Source organism: Zophobas morio, unplaced genomic scaffold (genome assembly GCF_036711695.1).
Source record: "Zophobas morio isolate AGI-343-1 ecotype UQ-CSIRO unplaced genomic scaffold, CSIRO_AGI_Zmor_V1 ptg000012l, whole genome shotgun sequence".
Classification (NCBI taxonomy): Eukaryota; Metazoa; Arthropoda; class Insecta; order Coleoptera; family Tenebrionidae; genus Zophobas; species Zophobas morio.
Genome location: NW_026972117.1, coordinates 27,644,071 through 27,663,864, shown reverse-complemented (window position 1 = coordinate 27,663,864; position 19,794 = coordinate 27,644,071). Strand labels below are relative to the sequence as shown.

Here is a 19,794-nt window from a genome sequence, read left to right as displayed (position 1 = left end):
CATTTTTAATGCAGTTTTGTGAAAATTGTGCCATTCAGTGTGGATTAAATTTACACTAGGTAAGTTAATATAATTCTAATGAAGTAATCATTTTAATTTTTACATGCTTCTGTTGTTTTTGATAACTGTACGTAAATAACAACAACAGTTTTTTCAGACAAGCTGGAAATACCACCATTAATCACTGAAGATACTCCCGCTGATTTTGAAGAACTTACGGTGATTGTTTTTGAAAGTGAGGCGCTTTGCCATAACATGTTGCAAAGGTATGTTACTGCAATTTTTTATGAACTAGGTGCTAATGAACATAATTTTACTCTAGACTTGAAACAAGTACAAAAAATATGTGCGAAACAAAAGAAATTCTAAAGGAAACGAGTGAACAAATCTCCAATATGAAAACGTCATCAAATGTGACAAATCAAAAAGAAAACAGTAATAGAAGATATGCCGCCAAGACCACAGGTAAACAAATTTTGAGGAATTAGAAGATTATCTCTGCCTACTACAACAAGCAGGCTTCTTTGTAAGTTAAAAAAATACAATTAGTCCAGTCAAATTAGCGATCAACCTCGAAATGAGAGATAATAAGCTGAATTTTCGTATATACCTTCATTTTAGCGTTCTAAAAGTTGTCTCAAAAGTCTCATAAAATCTCGTGTCTGCGTCGTAAGTTATTCAAGGTCAAAGGTCAAGAAAAACATTATTTTGCGATTATCTCGGTTTCTATTGCTCTAATGATGTTAACACCTATTATCATAATTGTAGAGCACAAATTTGGAACAAATTTTATTTGAAACATTTTTTGATACACTTAATCGTTTTTGAGATAGCGGGCAGTGGGCGCGCAGCGTTCATCCATACATACTGTAATGCAATCAACCGTGAAAATATCTGTGAATACTACCTTGAATTTTGAAAAATTTGTATTATTTATCAGTTAATACATTGCATTTAATAACATTTTGCATATTTGCAATACATTTATTTAATGATACTTACCTACTTTGTGTAATTAAAAACTCTTTAAATGACATATTTATTGTAGGTATATCTTAGGTTAGATTATTATATATCTTAAAGTTATATTAATTTTTTTTTCAAAGTAAATTTTAAGGAAGTAAAACGAGTTCATATATTTTAATTTTATCTTTATTCAGCAGCTGGACATTTCTTACGATTCATCTTGCAGTGAAAATCTATAAATTTTTAATAATTTAAAGAACAAAAGTATCAATTTTCTTCTTCTTCACCGTCATCTTCTGGACGTTCGGGAATTTCTGTTTCATCGTCGTCATCTTCGGTGCCCTGAATTGTTGTTTCCAGACCTTCCCGTTATAATCATGATAAGAAAATAAGTATTTAAAAACTTGCACATTTTAAAGATACAAATAAATTGAGATATACAATAAATATTTCATTAAATGAGTTTTTAATTACACAAAATAGTTAAGTATTATTCTATGAATATATTGAAAATATGTAAAATGTTATTAAATACAATGTATTAATTGATTAATAATACAAATTATTCAAAATTCAAGGTAGTATTGACAGATATTCACGGTTGATTGCATTACAGTAAGTATGGACGAGCGCTGCGCGCTCACTGTCCTCTATCTCCAAAATGATTGAGCGCATGAAAAAATATTTCAAATAAAATTTGTCCCAAATTTTGTGCTCTACAATTATGATAATAATTGTTAACATCATTGGAGCAATAGAAACTGAGATAATTGCAAAAAACTGTTTTTCTTGACCTTTGACCTTGAATAATTGAGACAACTTTTAGAACGCCAAAATTAAGGCGTATACAAAAATTCAGCTTATTGTCTCTCATTCCGAGGTTGATCCCTTTTTTATGCTAAAATGACTGGACTAAATATATTTATATGTACTTACATATAACATAATTTTGGATATTATATACAGGTAGATGCCTGTAATACTATAACACTTTTTAGGAACCTACTAAACATGACACATTTCGCTTAACACGTTACATACATAGTGGGTTGCAGAAAAGTCTTATAGTGAAGCACCCTGTATGTTATACATACGCGGTGACTTCCAAATAGATTCGGAAAAAAAATCCTTTAATTGTCACACGGATTCAACGTAATTAAATTGCTGCTCCAGTTTCAAGAAACAAATACGGAACAACTTGTTAAATGTAAATGATGCGGCAATGATTTATTCAGTTTCCATTGTGACTAAATTTTTTCTTTATTTTTGCTGTGTGTTGCTTAGATGAAAACAAATGACACTGAATGAGGTGTGGATCTTGATATTTTGCCCCTGAATTAGGACTAAATAAAAGAAATTACTTAAAATTTTCTCTACTTCGTGATCTTGTGGTTTTATTTTCCGAACTTATTTCAGAGTTACTCGATATATACACATAAAAATATTTTCTTCTTTTCTTATTTCAGGAACTGCTATTGTCCCAGATAGGTGGTAATGGGAAAAAGAACAATGTGGAGCGTATATTAAAAAAAAAAATTCAGCGAATTTGCTGTAGCTTGTTTGTTCGGTAGGAAAATTCCAAAATAGTTGGGACAGAAACAATGAATATTATGAAAGGTATTTTTTTTGCAATAAATATAATTATTACAATTTTTATTTTTGAAGAAATTACAATGAAGACCCATTCCGCAATAGAAAAAGAAGTAGAACAACGCTGCTCAGAGTGGCTACGACATTCTAGTCAACGCCTGAAGAAAGAAAAAACAACGACAGTTTATAGTTTCTGTGTCTTTTTTTAAGTGTAAATTATATTGTATTATTTTCGAATTAGGAAATCATATATATATATATATATTTATTTATATTATGAATTTATATTAATTTTTGTATTTTATTACTTATTACATATTATATTTTTTCAAACATTGAATAAAATAATAATTTACTGTAAGCTCTAAATTTTACTCTCCATATCCATATCCCTAAATGGTAACTAGACTTTCTGAAATGCCTATTCATATCGCATAGATCATGTTAATAAAATATACTGAGAGTCATTTGTTTACGATGTTGCGATATATACGTAACGTCTATGTCCATTTAATACGTTATATTGGCGTTTAAAATAAAACGTAACAGATACATAAAAATATAGAGAATCTAGCGACATACTAACACAACGTTATGATGATGTACCGCGAGCACGTCTCTAGTCTGAAACGATGTGGATGTCACCAGTATGTTACAAGCATGGGTCACTGTTGATTACATTACATAGCACAGGGAAAGCAAATGTACGCAGTTTGGGATGTAACAGCTAACAAGATCGTAGACAGAGTTAAGTGGCATTAACATCGCTACAACGTAACTGTGTTTACTGGGTAATATAGGGATTCAAATCCGAGGATGATTCGATTACAAATTACGTTGCTCGCCCCATAGTTTTTACAACATATACTTATAATATATTATAATGATGTAGGAACAAAAATATTTGTCAGTATAAGTGTGAAGTTAACATGTTAGTAATAGGTTAGATCTAATAGTCTGTCGAATGCTGCAAGTAATTAAATTTAAATGAAATTAGAAGCACTTTCGTTTAACGCTACTTTAGCTCCACTTTTCAACTCTTGAGGTTTCTGAGATCGCAACAATGAGCAATACAAAGGCCCACCACTCTATAGCTTGTTGTATTGTTTTACCATTATTAAAAGTACATTTTTAAATTAAAATACAGCAGCGGTTTTTTCCGTTCTGTAAAAATGAAATACCGCCACGTTGAACTTGTCGAAGTTTTTTTTTGTTAACAACGCAAAATTATTTACAACAATCAGTTATTAGTTACCTAGATCATTCATTTAATTTCATATTTTGTGGCAATTGGTTAAACAGTCAAGGAATTCATTTAATATGAAATCATTCATACAAATAGACCTCGATAACTTGAAGAATACTTGTGTAGCGTTTATTGCTAAAGCTCGAATTCCTTGACACCTCGCACTATTTTTGTGGCGTCTCGTTTCGACAAAGCGAATTTTTCTTGAAATGTATTTTATCGTCGTTGCATGTGCTGTTCCCTGTTTTTCTGCCAAAACCCATTTTATACACTTTAGTAATCAAAGACAAAAAAAATTAATTAAAGATCCAGAGCATGGGAAATTATAAATTGTTTCAAAAATGCACGATTTGGCGAAGGCGTGTGTGGGAGGAAAAGGACAATCTCCCACTGACTGATTTTTTTAAAGGTTAGAAATATAAATTTTCAAGAGACTGATGAGTTTATAACATACAATTTTGAAAAATGGGCTACACTGTCTGCTTTGAACTTTGTACCTCGGATTTCCCGACTCATGAAGATATAACAGAAAAAATTAGTTTTGCTTCACATACTTTAGTGTATCGGATTCAGAGTTCTGAGCTAATTCTGTTATAGATATTCCAATAAAATTAATGGCACAAAGTGTGCTGGAAACGTTGAAGCATTTTATGTGCTGTAACGACAGTGCAGAAGAACTTTATGATGAATTAAACACAATAAAGACTTCACTGGAAAGCCATAAGAAACTGCAAGCACTAAAAACTAATTATTTTGTTTTTCGTTTTAAGTATGTATTTTTCAAGTAGACACTATCAAAATAAACACTTATTTATATTGTTCCAATTTTAAAAATATTGAATAACTCGAATTCGCGATAAATCGCAAAAAAATTGATGTAGATTTTCAGACAATCGCTGAAAATATTTTCTTTTAACACTTTATTAGTAAATTTAGAATGTCTTACAGGAACAATGATTGGACAACAGATAGACATTATTGGTTTAAATCCAAAACAACATTATTTACTTAATGTGGATTAACTTGTCACAGGCACCCCAAGGTTTTATAATCACTTCTGTAATAGATTTTAATTTCGTTTCGTAGAAAATCACACAAGTGTGATAATTTTACACATGCACTAGAACAATAAATGTTTTACTCATCTTAATAATAGTCGTCATCCTCTTATGTCGTGCACAAGTTTCAATTTATGAAAAATTTAAATTCCACTTTTGCTCCCCTATACCAACATTATTATTTATCACACTTTCGTGCTCTTCTGTTAGAAGAACTAGTGCTTCTCAAATGTCGGAAAATTGCAAATGTCACCGTTTTCCGCCTCGAGTCCCCAGTGTGCGTGTTTTTCTTCACAAGACGGTTTCGATGACACCCGAATTTTCTTAGGTGCGGTTAAAGAAGGCACGCAATGGAAAGACAAAGGAATTCAACAAATCTAATTGTTCAGTGTTCTGGCATTTGAGGCACAAAGACATGCGACAAATTTAATTGTTCCGGTGTAGACGGACGCGGAAATTGTCGACTACTTCAACTGTGAGCTTTTGTAACAATAAACACGACATTTTACGCACAACCTTCTTCGTTATTTGCGACACTGTTAGTAGCTGTGTAAGTTGTTACGACGAAATGTAAAGTATTACTGGTTCTAGTTGGGACGTACTTTGCATGAATTTAAGTGTTATACTACACTAATTTTATATCATGTAAAATTAAACGACACGCTGATTAAGCAAACCTTTTAGGGGAAGACTCCCATGTAGGACTTGGCCCTTTACTCAAAGTTAATGGCTGGGTCGACTAACGATTGCTTTGATTTACTAGATATCAGTTTAGGTTAACCGTTTTGTGAGTTCGGTGTACCGTATCGGTTATTTTATGAGATAATAACACAACACATTATCGGTTTGTATACTCAATGGATAGGTTGCTATAAGCTATTACGTAAATGGAATGTAAATGTGGAAAATGTATAGAAATATGTAGGTGTCAAGAAAAGTGGTCTAGGATTTATGTAAAAATGTAAATATAGAAAAAACGGTAGTTATTAATTCTTTCGCACGATTTTCGATTTAGATGTTAAACAAACGAATTATTATCTAATATTGTCAATTCAATAGGTAACAAATATTCACATCCTTGTTTGGAAACATCAGTGATATTTCATTTATATAATAAATGTTGACACTTAAGGAAACACTTTATTTTAATCAAAACTACTCAGCTTTAATAAAAAACTGAGTTTAAGCAGATTACATAGTGAAAGTTTTGCTAATGCAATTATATGTACCACTACTGTGTTTCCAAGACTGTGTTACTTTGTAGGGACAGTGCTTAAATAGGATTTGAGCACACTACTGCACGATGTTATAGAATTGGAAACAACAAAAAACCTTAAATCTAATTTTATTTCTTAAAATGAGCTTGGGCATAGCGATTATACGGATTTTTTTGTGGTTAATAAAAGCTCGTGTTAATTCGACAACATCAACCACTCACAAGGGTTTAGACAACAGAGTCATAAAAGTCGTTAAGAGCATAACCCCTATAGCGGTTGAATAACACAGCAGAGAAGTTATAAATATCCCAGTAATACGCACGAATGTCTGTGTGGTGAACTTTTTGAACTCTGTTGAAAACGACATATTTGTAAGCTTTATTTTATTGTTTTTGGTTGGAATAATGTAGTTTGAAATTAAGCCAGAAGTTTAAAATGAAAATTACTGGTTTAGAAAAAATTACATGCAACAAGCTGTACGCCTACAATTGCCATTAAAAAGTTGTTCACGTAGATAATTTAAACAACAATGTGTAATGTTGGAAGTTTAATGGAATTAGCTGTTCAACACTTTTTTCTGTTTGTAAAAAAAATGACTATATTTTAAGCTACTATTTATTATTACTCGTTTCCGTTATGTAAAAGTTTTGTTCACTTGTTATTATAAACAATCTAAAAATATTTACTCTAAATTAAATAGAGCACCTCATATACACCCGTCATTTTAAATCGTTATAACATTTTTAAACAAGTGGTTCTACTTGTTTTGACCATATTTACTGTTGAGCTCTACGGTAAAATAAACCTATGTAGAACTAGAAGAAGATTAAATTACACCTAAAGTACTGTCTTAATAAATTTAGTTGTGACGTGATCAACTTTTTAGTGGGGAAAACATATCAGTGTTTGCACCTATCTATATACAGGGTGATTTCGAAATATATGTAACAATTGTAACCACGGCATCACGTACCGTAGTAATGTGGAAATATAGAAAAAAAAAATTAAATTAAAAGTCGAATGGGGCAAAACTCCCATGCACTATCTTCGATGTGATGCCAGTGATCCACCTTTTAAACAGTAGGTGGAAAAACGTTCGAATAAAAACGATGTAAACACATTCAGTTTCAATTAAAATGTATTCATCGTTAAAGGTCAGTACGAAAGATTATTAGACAAATACTGGTCCTGAGAAGGACTAATTTTTGGCAATGCTTCATGGATATCGACTTTTATTCTGAGGGATGTTTGGTCCTTGCCACAACGATTCCACATTGTTTATTGGAACAAAAATAAGATCAATTGAGAATGCTACTATCGGTTTACAATATGTTGAACATCATCGTGGACTCGATAAACGGAAGGGTTTTAATATTTTCCTACAGATTTAATAATGTCTTACAGCTTGCGTTTGAACGCTTATTTTGATTTTAGCCGTACCTAATTTATGCCTGTTATGTTTATTTCATATGTACTTTGTTTTACGTGATATGGGGTTTCACTGAGTCTTGTAATCTTGATGAACTCATTTATTTAACGATTCACTTGAATGAATGCATAATTTAACCTCATGTATATTCTTTGTTACTTAAAGATCTTGCTACAGTGTGGCGTGACGGAGACTTGTTTGCTTTGCAGTTTCAGTAATTCATTTAATCATCAGAACTTCAGGAACACAAATTCCAGATTAAAGCGGTCATCTGAATAAAAGGGATGTCGACGTGGACAGTTTTCGGATCTGTTCTTAATTTAACACGTGCCAGACCTTTTTTAATCAACAATAATTAAATGAACGAGTTGAAGTTCATCGGTCAATTGCACCATTAGCGCCAATCATCCAGCCATTTTTCTAAATTCTAGGGTACCTATTCCCTCTTTCGAGCAAGTCGATGATGCGGTCAAGTATATTCACCTACCTTAACCAGCGAGGTGAATCTCATAACAAGTAACGCTGAAACTGAGGAGAGCTCGATTGCGCTGTGATGGACTTGGACTCACCATACAGATTTTGGTTTTTTGTTCATATTCAAATTTGCCATTACATCATAGTAATAATTTGAGAATTACCATCCCGTTAGTTTAATAACAACTTGAAAACCTCAAGTACTTTGTAAAATTTGAGCTTATTACAATTTACAAAAGTGGAGTATTTTCATGAAATATAGTTTACGCCGACCACTATCAGGAAATGGATAGGCGGCAATTTTACAAATCAGATTAATTTATCCACGACTGTTCGTTACAGCAATAACAATTAATCCATTCCAGAAGAATGCTGTTTTCAAATACGGCTTAGCGATAAAATAAACTCCATCTGCACTAAATTTTGGTTTTCCTTTTACAATGCGCTGGTAAAGTAGAAAAATAGGAGTGTTATCGATGCCAAAAGAATAAATCAGCGCTGAATCGAACATCCTACAATCTCTAAGTGCCGTCGATGCATTCGTGCATGTTTTTGCATTTTCAGGAGATGACGTTAGTGCCGGTCACAGGAAGTTCCTGTGACGTCATATATCCTATTGTCGCATAAATCACAAGTTCCGGATCCGTGCACAGTCTGCCGGATCACTCACTCCATTGTTATTGCTTGCTTGTTGCAAATTTGTTTCGAATCGACGCTCTATCTCCGATAGATTTATTGTCGATTTCATAGCAGCATGAGCCGTGAAGGGATTAGGTCGCTTAGGTCGTATTTTACACAATATTATTAATTACTGTCGCGATTAAAATCCCTAGAGGACTCTTCATTCCGTTAATCGCCTCGTAATAAAGAGCTAAACCAAAGAGTCGTAAAAACAACCCACCTACGCCTATAAATACGGTAAACGGTTTAGTATTCTACCCTAATTTAATTTAACAATAACGCAGAATTTAGATCAGATATTTATTTTTTATGACTAGTGAATTCAACAAATCCAAATGGTTGCCGTCAAAGTTTACCGAAATTTCTTGTTTTTATCTCCTCGGAGGAACTTATTCTTTTATTGTGTGGTATAAGATATAGTTACTCAATTAGTTGCAAAAGTATCAAAGATTCGACGTGCCTTTACTCCAACCGTCGGTTTAGATTTTCGAATCGTTACTGTAATTAGTTTTTTGGTTTATTGGACATCTGAGAACACTTTAGTTATTCCACTGTAGGGATTTTTAGTATTAATACAAATGCGCCGCTTCATTAAAAAGCTCTTTCTGAACATATTAAGGATAATGTTACCCGTGGCACTGTTCTAAAAAGACTCACTAGATTTTGTATATATTTTGAAACTTTGTATTTCAGTTAAGGCTACATATTTTCACAAATTCACACAAGAATAATGAAAGCCGGTTAAACAATAAATCTCTATTACATTTAAAAACTTTGATTTAGAATATAACTGGAGAAAGTTATAGAGTCCGGGTTTTTGCCATTTTTTTTTATTTTTCGCATATTTTGAAAAAAATGCGCACATTTCGCACATAAATATTTCGCATATTTCTTTTAAAAATATGCATATTTTCAAGTTTTTCATCGAAACAATAACACAATATAGGAATACTTTCTGTAGATTATACCTATCTGCATTTATTGCGGTCATTTCCGCTGCATGTTAATAACTTGGTTTAATCCGCTTAAGATGGGTTATAATATTTTTATGATATGGTTTTTCCAAATTGCGTAAAAGGGGAGCGGCTGAAATGTAGGTACGTATTTGGCAAAAGGGATGAGATAAATTATTCATTCTTCTGTATGTAAGCGTGTCATAAACAGGGCGAGTGTAGAAAAAAATGCTGAAAGAAAAAACTACACTAGTTTTGTCATGGATTAAAGATAATTCAGATCAAGCTTACAGTGTAAATTTTGTGTAAAGTCTTAATAAAACTAATAACTTTTTTCATTTAAAATCGTAAGGAGTGTTGGCTATTTTGTCAAATAGCTATTTATGGTACAAATGAATAAAAGTGAATTTTATCCAACGAAAAAACAGTTTAGCACACGAGGCGAAGCTGACCAACATACATGTTGTTTATTGGACGTTACGTAGTACAATTTATCATTGATTGGGTTAAAATTATCTAAGGTATGATGACAAATGAATGACACTTTTTGAATATTTACTACATTCATTCTTTCGAAAAAAATCCAGACTGATTGATGCGACATTTTTAACAGTGATTTTTTTTGTGGAAATGATTGTCCCAGTTAATGGAATATTTTGATAAAATTTATTTGTAGCTAACGCTGCTTCTAAAAATTAACAACACTTTTCAGTTAAAATCTTCTAATTTTGAAATATTCTTTGACAAAGTTTGTTCCCAATCCTCCTTTGTGGTATAATCGTCTAGTTTTATAGTTATTACGACAGTCAAAATACCCTTCCAATTTTCTACGGGTACATTTAATTTTTAGAGCCTTAATGGTAATCATGTCCTAATGATAAGCGAAAAAATTAATATGGAGTAAATCTGATCTTGCGCAATTAAATCTTTGTCTTTAAACTTATGCTGGAGAATTTTGTATGCTGCTTGACAGCAGGAACTAAAAGCAGTCTACGATTTCCCCGCTCTTAAAACTTCATTACTTAAGCATGACTGCATGATTTAAACTAGTGGAATTACTGCAGATCGCCAGAAATTCCTTCTGAAATAATTTATTGAAACTATCTTAAAAATTAAGCCATTTAGTGTATATTCCACCAGAGGTCGATAATTTACATAAATTGTGATAACTGAACATTACATTACGATTTTGTGATTGTCCTGGTATCACAACTTGTTAATTGAGAAAGCTATTGATTTAAGTTATTGAAGTATTGTGATTAATTTTTTTCCGGATCAGGTGAAACCGTGCCAACTTTTTTATGAGCTAACTTCATGAAACTTTTGAAGACACGTTTCTAAGCTTGATTTCTTAATTCGTCCAATTTAGTTACATTAAAGAAGGTCTTTATAAAACTTTGAATTTGTTCGCGCTTTTCTATTAATGTTTTTTTCTTTTGGACATGTTCTCTTGAATAAGTTTAAATAAATATGCTCCCTTGAAGAAATAGTTATATCTACTCACTCACAATTCAGTTCATTCGGATTACAGAGGATGATGTTCTGTGATAATGGAACCTAAAATTCTGGATTGGCCGACGTGAATAAATTAAACTTCTGGATTTGGTTCGGAATGAAATTCTGGTTTTGTACCACGATGGCAACTACTAGCATCCCAGGTCTCGTCCAGATTTTTTGGCGACACATTACCCTTCAACGTACTAATACTACTAGTGATTGATTTCACTTCGAGTTTCACTGTCTTCTCTCATCCGGCTCAAATGGACTAAATTCGCATAGAGATGTTGCAAAAAAAGAAAAAAACCAATCGATTTTCTATATGAAGAACGTAAATACTTTAGACTGCTGCTTAATGCTTTTTTAGAAATGAATTCTAAAAGTGGTTGGGGGTGGCCCTCCTACTACAGGACTTGCGCACTATACAGACCACTTCTCAGATTCTTACCTTTAATTATTATTATCATATTTTGACTCATTTTCTTTGGTTTTCGTAATGAAAAGGGGGAGAAAGTTTAAAAATATCTAATTTTTTTTATGCTTATTTTAGCATTTGCTATAGAAAATGCAAATTTACGAAACGCCACCATATCCACTAAGTTAAAATAAAATTTCACGCGGTTTAATTGAATAGTTTGGCATTTGCTCTTGTAAATTAGTTTTTTTAGAGACGCTTTACATAATATAATATAACGAGTTTGTCACCCAATTACAAGCAACTTAGGAACTTTCCTTTATAGAATTTTATTGCAAACTATTGTATGATTAGTAGTACAAAATTAGCATATTTTGAAAATTACAGTCTATAAAATATACCATAGTGAAAAAAACATCATCATTTTAGTTTTCTGAATGCATTTAAGTAGCACAAACTTCCAGTACCAAAAGTAATTATTTAATTGGAAATGGACAAAAATTAGTCTAAAGCTATTTAGATAGAACTTCTCCCACCATTGAAGTAAAACAAATAAACAAATCCACTTTCTGGGATGAATTATAAGATTTAATTTTGCGAATGTTATTTTTTACGATAACCCTTATTAAGTGAAAACAATGACGTGAATTGTTGAACTGCTGGTAAAGACGCAGGCTATGGGTCTATTTCAAGTGGGTTTCTCATAGCAACATTGTGTGATGACGTCATCAACTTTTTAGCAAGCACACGTATATAATCTGGATATATGCAGCGTAATGTTTACTAATAATAATAGTAATGTATTCCCAAAATTCCGGAAAAATCGGGCGAGTCGTTCTTGATTTGATTTGATCGAAATAAACTGTTTATTTATTAATTGTTTTGAGTCAGCCAGTTTAAGCAATTTTAAAAAATGTGAATGCATAATTATTGATACACCACATTTTAGGTATTTCAAATTTATCCAAATTTTGATATGACGTCATCAAGTTTTTGTTGAAGGGGGGGGGATAAGATAAAAATATGAATTTTGATTAACGATTTACTAGGCTGACAATAAACTTATAACGTTTGGAAGATATCAGAGCATTCGGTTTTGCAGTTTCCAACATTTTATAAATTTTAAATAGCATTTATCACGTAAAATTTTGAGGTGATCATATTGTGGATGGAGATGATCAGAAAAATTTCGGTCAGCGCATCTATCTGATATTTATAAAATACTTATAAAATTTGATAAAAATTAACTATTTCAGTAAATATCGATGCAGAGAACAGTCGGAAACGAGCGACCTATTTTGTTATAATCTAGGAATCACGAGTCGTCGAGATATCGAGAAGCTAGCCGTTCGAAAGATGGATGCTACTGGCAAACAGATGTTACAAATCAACTAACTTTACCTAATTTTGTCCAATTCCAATAAAAATTCGTAGCCATGGCGCTGCTTTTGTTATTGGGAGAAATTTAACAAAAAACGTGATTTACATAGTCCTACGTTGACATAATAATATTTACAATAAACAATCATGGAGGATTTTCAGATTCAGAATTTTTAATCGTCTCTAGACAAGTTTAAAATAACCGAATATAAACCACTACGCCGCTTTTCTTTTCATGAATTATTTGCTTTAATTCTTTAATTGACGTAATAGATGACCTTCTTTTTGAAAAGTAGTTAAACTTTGCTCATCATAAGTAGATTTCTAGTTTCATCTTCTTAAGTGTCGGAAAATATCCTTCAACTGCACTGGAAACTTCGTACAGGCATTACTGAAAGATTCGTTAAGTTTGCCAATGTATAATATGCTGATTAGCCAGCTTTCCTCCGAAGAGTATTGCTGTAAGTTTGTGTGTTCTGATGCACATAAAATCACTCGAATATTCATGTTAAAGAAAAATTATAACTCAATAAACAGCGACTAACAGTTAATATTTTTTTATATTGTACAAAATGCTCGAGTGTAAGTGTCCACATTGCAGTACAGTGAATGGCGACTTTTAAAATACTAATTAAGTTTACAATGTTAAAAATGTTTCTATGTTTCCTATTGTTTTTATTCATTTAATACATGCATAATTAGTTAATTAGTTTGTAAATACTGATGTACTTCATCAATCAGGGTATGTCATAATATAATCATAAAGTTGTGGCAAATTGTCATTAGATGAAGAAGGGGTTGTTGGGTATTTTGAGGGATTGGTGAAGCGTTAATGCTATATTCAAACTATCAAGTAGTAATTATCGCAGTGATAGTTCGAATAATTGGATGATGAATTATTAGGTCAGATACTTATTAAAGGTATAGGTGCACATTCATCGATTTAGTAGTAAATTGGATTTGTATTGATAGCTTTATTTGTTTCAGTATCATGAGGTGGATCGCATTTTTCTGAATTTTTAAATACAACATATTTAACTTTACTTTTATAAATGTCGTATATTACCTCTCTAATTTGAGTTGTTTTTACTTTAGGAGTTCAAGATCATTATGTGTAAACTATGAAATTAGTGGAGGCTGCTTAAATAATATACTTAGTTATTTAAATATTTCGAAGGACGCTTTTGAAAATAACTATATTTTTCTTTAAATGGGAGGGACGTAGTTTGATTTAATCCTACTTAAATTGGAATATTTATTGGACTACAATGTTAAAATAAATAAAACAGAATTCTGGAGAAACAAACGAGTTCATTCATTTACAGAATAAAAAATTTGGTATCAAAAGTTTCTGGGTGAAATAGTAATGCAAAACGTGTAAACGTATAAAGAATTTTTCATTCCCATTTTGTTTTTTTATTTTTTGATCAAAATTTCTTTTATGTCTGGCACTCACACACGCATGCATACACATGTAAATAATAATAATAAGTATTTTTTTTATATGAATGGCGAATCCAATGTTCACCATTTATGGTAAATGATTACAGTCATCTTTTGTTCAAACTCTTGAAATGAGTGCATTAACTTATATGATCCTATTTTTTTTGTAGGTGGTGATTAAGCATTGTAATAAAATGGTAACTTGATAATGATAAATGTCTATTACAAAGAATATAAAACACTTTCTGTCTTATTGTAGCAATGATTCAAGTAACTTCATGGTCCCACTGGCTTGTAAACTAAAGAAGTCTGTAAAGACGACACGGTGGTTGAAGATGGATGCGTCGATCCCTCCTGGGGTTCTGATTCATTGCTGAACCAGAGACCTTGCTATCGTTTAACGAATGTGAAGGGTTCATTCACTAGGTTTTCAAGCCACCCAGAAGGAAAACGTTATCGACCATTATTAGCGTTCGTTTTAAACATAGCGTGTATATAAATTAAAATGTACTTATATTCCAGCGGAATTTTTAAATTTATTATCTCCACTTCTTTTCTTATTTCACTAACATCAGTGCTAAACGTAATATGCAATAAATTATGACGGTTTGTCCAAAGAAAAATGGCCTTAGATTCATTTTTCCTAACACAACAAAGAAGGCTTTCAGCAGTTTTGGGTGAGTATCATTTTCAAATTTTCGCATAATGTGGCCAATATGGACTGTTTAAAATCCTAATTTCTTTGCAATGCTTCATGAAAAGTTGGAGGAGATAAAGTAGTTTCCGTATTTGGCATTGTGAGATATTTTCCGAGCTATAAAATTTTCAACAAAGCCATTTTCTCTAATATGGTCTTATCGCCACTTGAAGCAGTCAGATACAGATAGTGTTTTATTTATTTTCCCTGAAATACAGAAAGCAGTCCGATTCTAAACGATAACGTAAATAGACATAAAAACACCGACATGTTATTTATTGTAATCGCGATTATTGGTAATTTATTTGCGTCTTGCGTGAACGGCAGTGTTTTTATTATACATCTGTGTATGGGTTTCTATCGTTTAACTATGTCGTTATGTAAGAAGTTCGAGACAAATTAGAAAGATATATGAGTGGAAAGGAAAATTAAGTCGTCTTTTGGTTTTCGGAATTAAAAAGGGATTAACACTTTAACACCACAATCACACTATAGGTTTTGAAATAACAGATAAATATGAAAAGTAAACGTAACTATGTAAAAGTTTATTACTTCTTTACATTTTACTAAATACGTAATATCTTGGAAATGTCTTCAATTTCTTAAAATATAAAGTATTTATTACGGCAAGACTATACATTTACATTACGTAAATCATACCTACCCACATGCAATTATGTGAACATCTCTTATTTATATTTGTCAAATTAAATTAAGTACTTGATAATGGTATTCAGTATTCAAGATTTTGATAGGATGTCACACAATTGGTACAATGTTATCTAAAATATGAACAAAAGATGCAAGAATAGTAAAGCAAATTATTTGGATTTTCTATATCTACCTTTGTTTCAGACGATATTGTACGATATATTAAATTATGTAAATATTTTAATCATATTTATTTAAATCTGAAATAATAAAGTTTAATTCGAGAAATACGACTGTTACATTTCTGAAAGGGCGAACGTGTTCTAGGAAAAGAAAAGAAAATAAACTACTTATTTTATTTCTACAAACTTTTGAAGTCTTAGATCTGCACATATCTTTCACAAGACTTTTTTTGTTTTCTTTCTTAGGAAAATGATACAAATAATTAGAGAGATGCAAAAATAGTTCAAGGACGGGGTTATAACTCCCACTCCTCATTATCATTGCCACGCCAGTGTCACGCGGCGAAATGCAAGATTTAACATACATATCAGTAGTTAACAGCGGACGCTGCTGACGGAAAGTGGTGGGAGGCGCCTGGCCTAAAACTGCATCTCCTTACAAATAATCATCTACTCAGAGAATTAATCCATGGAGTAAAACATTACAATTAACTCCAGAAAACTTTTTTAGATTTTTTTTTAATTTTTTAGGTAAAGAATATGTTAAGAATGAAAGAAGAAAGTAGTAAAAACACGTTTGAAAATTAATCTCCAAAAAACGTAAAAATATAAAGCATTTATATATTATTTAATGAAGAATAAAAGAATTTTTTTTGAGCTCTTTTTGCTTAAAAAATCTTGAAAAATGTGTTATGAAACGTAATGACGACAATAGTCTGTGAATTATTAAATAAATACTTAGTACTTAGAGAATTGCTAAATTTTAATGTTTAGCCCACCATCTTAACATATGCAGGACAGTAGGAAACAATAAGAATAAAGTTTGAATTCAGCGCATATTTTTACTTTATCTTGGGCTATCATAAAAAAAATAAATTCGCAAAATTAAATTTTATAATTTGTCGAAAAAGCTGTATTTGTACGTTTGTATACTTCAGAGGCAAGGGAAGTTCTATGTAAATAACTTTTAATCAATTTTTTGTTAAGGTTATAAAGAATGCTTTAACGTGGTTATTTGATATGTTTTTACATACAATGTGGTAGGTAATATAACAGCTACAGTCTACTTGATTATCAGAAAAGTAGATCGCAGAATCTATTTTTTTTTTTTTATTTTAAAGGTATTAAAATAATAAATCTAATTAAGTTTATTCAATTCAGTTTTGCGTTTTGTAAATATCAAAATAGTTTTTAGGCTAAATTAATACTTAACTTTGTTGTCACATCTAAAGTTTAAAATCAGTGGCGTAGGTAAGAGGAAGGAACAATAATGCAATTTTATTAAAAAAAGGAAACAAATCTACAAATAAATAACCACTATTTTGTTCAATATAGACATGTAAACGCCGTTATAACGATCCTTTTATTCTGCGCAACATATTCCACTGTCCCTAATTTCATTTGTTTCGTCAATAATAATAATTGTTGCCTATGGAGCTGCATTTTCTTGTTGTGTTGAATATAACAAAGTTTTTATTTATACGACACCAAACGTAAAAATCAAGTGGGTTCAGATCAGGGATTTGAGTGGCCAATTTATGGGACCTGGTCAACCAATTCATTACTGAATATGTTCTTTGTTTAAATAGTTAACCACAATAATTTTTGCTTGTTAAACATAAAGCGTCTCAAAAGTCTTCAACGTTCGTCCGAATAAAGTTAAGATATTTAACTATTACCACGTAAGCGATTTGGTAAATGAAATGGTGCCACAGATTAATTTTTTTTAAATCTCAGACCATATAATTTACTGAAAACAGATGTTTAAGTCGTGTCAAAAAAAAGATTGTTTACGAACCCAATAGTGAAAATTTTGAAGATTTATTACTTCATTTCGAGAAAATTTTGATTTATCAGTAAAAACGATATTTTCAATGACATTTCTGCCTTCGTCGTGTCTGTGCTAGAGCCATAGGTATAGAGAAGTTCATTCTGTGCTCATAATTTTCTGGTCGTAAAGGTTGAGCCTGAATGTAATCATATGAATGAATGTTTTCGTGATGTCAGAGGTTCCAAACAGTCCACCTTGACGTACCAACATTACGACTATAATTGTCACAAGTGTTTAAATATGGCTCTTCATTTACTATGTGCAATATCAGTTTTGACAGCCCTCGTATCTGGATTCCTTCCTATATACCAATATAATTGGGTTCAAAATGTCTCAAAACACACAGTCCTCTCCTCTGAGCCACAACCCGACTATTTGGACTAACATTTTAGTATATTTTTTTATTAATAAATGCTGCCATAGCTGGTTTTAAAACGACTTTTGCAAAACTGCTAATCATCTACAGCAATGATATTATATACAGATAACATAATAACTGTCAGTTTGACGTTGATCAAAGTCTTCGGGCTTTTTAAGCAGTTAACGAAAATCCAAAAACTCTTCCAAAAAATTAATTGTGGCGGTTGTCTTCAGCATCGCATAGCATGGCGGTAACATTACCTAACAACCGTATTTTGACATAATTTTCCAAAAAATACCAAAAGTCATCATGTACGAAAATTCAAACGAAGTAAAAAATATTTAGAACAGAAACAGCGACTTCTCTTATAACAGATAAAATAGAATGTTTTTAGAATAATATTAAACTTAGCGACAAAGTGGATTTGCAACAATAGTAGACACTTTGTTTGTAGCGTTAGCGACTTCATTTAAGTGTCAAAATAGAATGATGGACAGACGTAACACACATAATTTGGATTTGAACATTCACTTGATATATAACTGACACTTAACCCAAATTTTTACCACACGTTTGTCTATAGCACATGCACATTTTTTGTAAAAATATTTTAGGTATAATATATAACTTCCCTCGCCCCTAAAGTAGACTCCACCAAATCCCGTTTCTTTGAAAAATTATAAAATATGATTTTGCGATTTGTGTTTTTTTTTGTGATACATAATACATATCACCTTTGTATAGAGTAAAACCAGTAACGTAAATAACACCTATGCAGTCTCTTTTCCGTAGGGGCGTAAATCCCAAGTATATCCAATATGAAATATATTTAAAGAAGATAACCAGAGTCTGGCAACTGGCCACTTGTATGTTTTCTTGACGTTTTATGACACCCAGAGTACGCAAAAATAGTTCTCCCGTTTTCGTCTGTCTGTCGTCTGTGTCGTTGACAAATAATTTCTGAATTTACCAGGCCGATTGTTGTAAATTTTTACATTTTTACATGTTAGGAATATCGTGCAGATGGTAAAACCCTAACAAAAATTTGGGTAGTCATTCCCACCAACAAAGAGATGACGTCATCTAAAGTATTTACAACAGTAAATGTTATTTTAATTTTATATAATAAGATATTTCTGCACTTGCAGTTAATGAATTTTACCCTAGAAATCCAGATTTTTATAAGAAAAATCAAAATTGTATAACATTTTACAATTTAACTTTAAAATTGGAAAATCGATAGCTTTAAAATATTGCAAACGTTTTAAGGTTATCGTAAGCATGGTAAATTGTTAATCAAATTATCTCCCTTTTTAGAATTATTCATATAGGGTAACTAAAAAAGATGACGAATGAGGAAATTCGTTTTATTGGACAAATCAACAACAGCTCATTCCATATTCACGAAAATTAGTATAGAGTACGGTTGTTATTAGTGTTGCACTGTATGTATTCAAATTGACACGTGTCCTTGCTAAAATGTTGATAGAAAAATTCACTTGAAACAGACGCACAACATGCTTCTTTACCTGTACTTCAATAGTCCACAATTATCTTTATTTTAACTTGTAGGGGTTACCACAAAAAATTCGTGAAATTTAATTTTGTCATTTTTCGAAGAATCTGTATCGCCTATACTTCAAGGGCGAGTAAAGTTCGGTCTAAATAGCTTTAGACCGTACTTTTTTGGATAGATTATTATTTTGTTATACAACATTGTCAA

At 31.5% G+C, this 19,794-nt stretch overlaps 1 protein-coding gene and 1 long non-coding RNA gene across 5 annotated transcripts in view; one reads left to right on the top strand and one right to left on the bottom strand.

The window, feature by feature from the left end:
- The window catches only part of LOC135128126 (uncharacterized protein), a 513,893-nt gene that overhangs the window by 181,473 nt on the left and 312,626 nt on the right, over positions 1-19,794 (bottom strand). The gene's annotated exons all lie outside the window — the stretch shown is intronic.
- LOC135128462 (uncharacterized) lies at positions 118-2,481 on the top strand. The gene is made up of 3 exons (XR_010280410.1): positions 118-266; positions 323-526; positions 2,433-2,481. It is a non-coding gene; the product is annotated as an uncharacterized LOC135128462 (long non-coding RNA).